This window comes from Miscanthus floridulus, chromosome 5 (assembly GCF_019320115.1).
Source record: "Miscanthus floridulus cultivar M001 chromosome 5, ASM1932011v1, whole genome shotgun sequence".
NCBI lineage: Eukaryota > Viridiplantae > Streptophyta > Magnoliopsida > Poales > Poaceae > Miscanthus > Miscanthus floridulus.
This window is the reverse complement of record NC_089584.1, coordinates 144,531,841-144,537,347: the sequence shown is the minus strand read 5'-3', so window position 1 is coordinate 144,537,347 and position 5,507 is coordinate 144,531,841. Positions and strand designations below refer to the sequence as shown.

The window sequence follows — 5,507 nt, the reverse complement described above, 5'->3', positions numbered from 1 at the left end:
CATACATTGTGGACAATATAGTAATGGTTTGCTTTGAGCTTTTCCATAATATAGCTCCTCCTACGAGAGTGCGTATGTACCCTGACGTGGACTTTCTTTCATCTCCCGCATAATTAGAATCTGTATAGCCCTCTATATGCAGGGAATCGAATCTTCTATACGTTAGTATAAGACCCTTCGTACCTTGCAGGTAACGCAAAACTTTCTTTACTAATTTCCAGTGTTCTATTCCTGGATTACTCTGATATCTGCCAAGCAACCCTGTAACAAATGCTAAGTTAGGGTGAGTACACACTTGAGCATACTGTAAACTTCCGACATCTGAACTATATGGAACCGCTTTCATTTGATCGATCTCATATTGGTTCCTAAGACATTGAAATTACCCATATCTATCGCCCTTGACTATGGGAGCAGGTGATGACTTACAATTTTGCATACTGTATTTCTTTAGAACTTTTTCTAAGTATGCCTTTTGTGATAATCCTAAAACCCCATTTTCTCTATCTCGGTGAATCTCTATTCCTAGGACGAACGAAGCTTCACCGAGATCCTTTATATCAAACTTTGAGGACAAGAACTTCTTTGTTTCTAGTAGTAGACTAACATCACTACTAGCGAGCAAGATGTCATCCACATATAAGACTAGGAAAATATATTTCTCATTCTTGAACTTTGCGTAAACGCAATTGTCCTCTATATTTTCTTGAAACCTAAACTTTCTTATTGTATTATCAAACTTCAAATACCACTATCTTGAAGCTTGCTTTAATCCATAAATGGATTTCTTCAGACAGCATCCCATGTGTTCTTTTCCTTCCACAACAAAACCTTTCGGTTGTGCCATGTAAACATTTTCCTCCAAATCCCCGTTTAGGAATGTCGTCTTTACATCCATCTGATGTAATTCTAAGTCGTAATGTGCTACAAGCGCCATTATGATTCTAAAAGAACCCTTACATGAGACTGGAGAAAATGTCTCATTGTAATCTATGCCTTCTCTTTGCGTGAAACCTTTCGCCACAAGTCGCGCTTTAAACCTTTCTATATTCTCTTTGGAGTCATGTTTAGTTTTGTAGACCCATTTACAGCGTACTGTCTTTGGCTCCTTTAGGAATTGTTTCTAATTTCCAAACTCCGTTGGTTTTCATTGATTTTATTTCATCTTCCATGGCTTCAAGTCACTTGGATGAGTGAGCGTTTCTCATGGCTTCTTCAAATGAGGTGGGATCACCCTTCATTTGAAATTTCTCACATTCATAAACTTCATAATCATCAGGAATGGCTGATCTCCTGACTCTTTGAGACCTTCTAGGGGCCTCGCTAGATGACGCTTGTTCTATTTGAGGTTGTTGTTGCTCTTCCTCATATGTGACAACGGGTTCTTGGGGATCCTGAAGGACAGGTTCCCCATGCTCATTCATTGTTGCCACAGAAGAATTAACAACAGGTGCTATTACTACAGTGTCTTGCATTGTTGGTACAACTAGCATGTCTAGTTGCACTTGGATAAAACCGTGAGTCCTAGAACATCTATTAGTGCAGTAACAGTAGATAGAACGAGAGAAAGAGAGGGGTGAAGGGTGCAAACCATCGGCTACCTTGGAAGAAGATGGGCTCGCCATCGCAATGTTTGGCGATAACCCGGTGGCAGTGCAGTAGCGGTGTCGTCCGGGGTCGGTGTAGAGGCCGCAGGGCAGCTCGGCGTCGTAGCGGTCCTCCAGCGTGAAGCAGAGGCGGTGGCGGCGCTTCCCGTCGCTGGCAGCGGCCCCTCTGCGATCGGCTAGGGTTTAGGACTGTAGGTGGGGTGCTAGGCGGCTCAGGCGAACCTTGTGACTCGAGCGCCCCGGCCCCCACCTCCTATTTATGGCGCTGTGCGACGGGGGCCCACCAACCATATTAGGGTTGGGCGCCCCCGATCAGGGCGCAGATCCAAGGGCCCAATAGATCGTTGGTGGAGTTCAACTAACACATAGTGTACAGTATTACATGTTTGGCCCTTGTTTAGTCGGAGAAATTTGGATTTTGGGGGCTACTGTAGCACGTTCGTTTTTATTTGGCAAATAGTGTTTAAACATGGACTAATTAGGCTTAAAACGTCCGTCTCGCAATTTCCCACCAAACTGTGCAATTAGTTTTTCTTTTCGTCTACATTTAATGCTCCATACACGGGCCGCAAACATTCGATGTGACAGGTACTGTAGCAACTTTTTGGAATTTGGGTTCCAACTAAACAAGGGCTTGGTTAGTTTTAGCATAGCAAGGGGAATGTACAACTACAGCATGGCTGTACCATCAAATCATTCAGACTGAAGTGGTTTTAATGAAGCAACAAAGCACGTGTGTATTATTTGGGCCTTGGAGGTGGAGACAAATTGGCTGTAAGCATGTCGATGCCAGGGTCAATTCAACAGTCCCTCAACCAAGCTCATCCTCTAGAGATAGAAGATGCAAAGAGCCATGCATGAATGTATGTATCCATTGCGCTTTCGGTCGTCGGAACCTGAAAATTAGGGCAAGGCCATGCCGGGATGCTGCATAGCTGGTCTTCAATGGGTCATCCTCCCGTGGGCACCACGGGCTTGTGGTGGGGGAAACTCATTGGTGTGATGGTGTCAAAGACGCTGGTTTAATCCTGCACCAGCACCAGCTACTCCCTGCACGTGCGGTGTTCAGGTCTCTGTCATTCTATGGCACATAGGCCCTGTCTGCAAGTTGCATCCTCTAATGGAACCGCGCCATGCTGGATTTGTCAGTATACGGATCGGCTCTGTTCACGTGTCTTTAAATTTAGCTTGATTCGTTTTTTTTAAGTAATTTTTTCTCATAAATTTCTCCAGATTCATCCAGATTCCTCCGAGCGAACGAAGTCATTAGCTGATGTAAGCTGGAGTTGCCAACGGCAAACCTATTGATTGATTGACTGACTTAATAAGCATGTCTTCCTTTTTTTATTGTGCAAAGGAAAGGAGGGCCACCTGGATACCGAGGCTCCTGATCCTGCATTTGGCGTGTCGTTATCGTGCAAGCGGTTGTGATATCAACCGGCCAACGATCGACGATGCATCATCAGTAGTGGTTGCAGTTGCATTGCTGCTTCATCCGGAAAGAGTTGAGATTCCATTCCTATCATCCATCAATCAGGCAGCCATTAGGGGTAGGGCTTTCACTTCACCAGAGTTGAGATCCCCTTGATACTGTCAGCCTGTTCGCTTGTTGGTTTCAGCCAGCCCAAATCAGCCAACCAACGGTGTTTTTCTCTCACAATAAATCAGCACCAGTCAGCCCAAACCAGCTCAGAAACCAACCAGCGAACAGGCCTATGTTAAGGCCTAAGGGTCCGTTGGTTGCTAGTCACGGTTGGCCACGCCTAATTTGTCATACATGTGGCTTGCCACATTCGATGACAAAGTTAGACCGTTTGGTTTATTAGTAAGGCGTGGCAAAAATCACATGGCTATTGTTTGAATGGGTGCCAAAATTACATGGATTGTGGATGGCTGCAAAAATTACACAGGTGAGAACAGTGGATTGAAAATATATGATTTTTTTAATGGATATGGATTAGTGTTGAAAAAGTACACAAAATAGCAATGTGGGACAAATTTAATCATAGTGCTAAGCATACAAATTTAATCGTAGTGCTAAGCATACGCTTAGCCCTCAAATTATAGAGATAAATCACCCCCATAGAATAAAGAAATAGATCAGCAATAGTGCGCTACCAGATTCTTCACGGAGAAAGCTGAAAGCCACTTACATGTGGGCCCGCACTACAGGATCTTATCCATTCCCCATTATTTTAGGCAGCAGATGCGGCTTTCGAGGCTTGAAGCCATGGCCCTCCACTCCATCCGTCATGGGCACACCAGTAAAGCTCAAGCAGGAGTCTAGTTCTACCCCCATCACGCTCGCGATGTCGCCGGTGCGCCTCGACTCCGCCAAGCCGCGTCTTCGACTCCGCCGAGTGCGCCTCGTCGTCGTCTTCGTCTTCGACTCCGCCGCTGGGCACAATGGCATGGTGAGTTGGGCCATGCAAACGGTGGCCGTCGTGGACGAGCTCATGGTGGAAGAGGTAGGGCATAGCAGGAGTAGCAGGAGAGAAGTATGGTGGAGGCGGAGGAAAAGCCCGCCACACTTCGACACAGAAAAACTATGGCGAGTGTTTCTCAGAAGCGTGGCGAGCCGTAGTTGAATCACGAACCAAACGCTCGCCTAAGGCACACGAGTGATGACAGGCAACCAAACACGCCCTAGGCCATGTTTAGGGCTTGTTTGGCACAGCTTCTCCCGAGGGGCTCCTCCGGAAGAGCCGGAGCCGTTTTGGAGGAGCCACAAATTGTGGCTCCTCCAAAACGGCTCCGGCTCCTCTGTTTTTTACTTAAAAAAAGCTCCTCGAAGAAAACGTTTGGCAGGGCTCCTCTGGAGGAGCCGGAGCTGGAGCCGGAGAGGAGCCCTGCCAAACAAGCCCTTAGTTCCACCAAAATCCAAACTTTGTCACTATGTAAAAAGAAGATTCTCCATCACATCAAATTTACGGTACATGCATGGAGTACTAAATGTTGACGAAATAAAAAATTAATTGCACAATTTGGTTGTACTTTGCGAGACGAACGTTTTGAGCCTAATTAGTCAATGATAAAATAATTATTATTAAATATAAACAAAATACTACAATGTGCTACAGTGCCGGGGGATTTCGGCGGCGCAGATTCTGCAGGGAAACTAAACGCGGCCCTAGGCCTTCAGATAATACTGTGTGTGCGGTTGGGCGTGGGAAAGTCAACGTGGGCCAATAACTGCCAGGTGAGATGTCTCGGGAACAGCATCAGAACGGCAGGGCCCTGGTGTCACCATGGTTGGTGTACTGGTGGTAGACAGTGGACACTGTGGAGTGTATAGCAGAGCGTCTGTCATCTGTGCGTGCACAGCGTCATGCCTTGATCTTGATCTGGAGCAGTTAACCAGACCAGCGCGTCTCTTTGTTTTTGTCTCGTTTGCGTTGAATGCCATGGGGGTATGGTTGTTGTACCGGAGCTGACGGATGGTCGGTAGCTGAACAAAAATTTATTGCTGCTTCGATCGATACAGGTAATAATAATACAGGTTGGATTTTTTTTTTTTTTTTTTGCCTGCATCGGGGATTAAGATCGTGGATTAAGATGTATAGAAACTAAATAAATGTCCTCTGCATTATCAATAGCAAGTTGAGATGGCCGAGTTGGTCTAAGGCGCCAGATTAAGGTTCTGGTCCGAAAGGGCGTGGGTTCAAATCCCACTCTCAACACTATTTTTTTCTATTTTCAGTTTTCCATGCTTTTTATTTTTTAAAACACTCAGCAGGGCATGTGATCTTCCTGTTAGATACCTAAGCTAACTTTATATATTTGTTAATCATTACTAATATAAAGATTTCATGCTTTTTATTTTTTTTAAAACCATCAACACTATTTTTATTTTCAATTTTTCATGCTTTTTATTTTTTAAAACCCTCAGCAGGGCATGTG

At 45.1% G+C, this 5,507-nt stretch overlaps 1 non-coding gene across 1 annotated transcript; it reads left to right on the top strand.

Annotated features, from left to right (window-relative positions):
- The first annotated feature begins 5,206 nt into the window (after nucleotides 1-5,206).
- Nucleotides 5,207-5,287, top strand: TRNAL-AAG (transfer RNA leucine (anticodon AAG)). Its single transcript has one exon. It is a non-coding gene; the product is annotated as a tRNA-Leu (tRNA).
- Nucleotides 5,288-5,507: the final 220 nt, after the last annotated feature.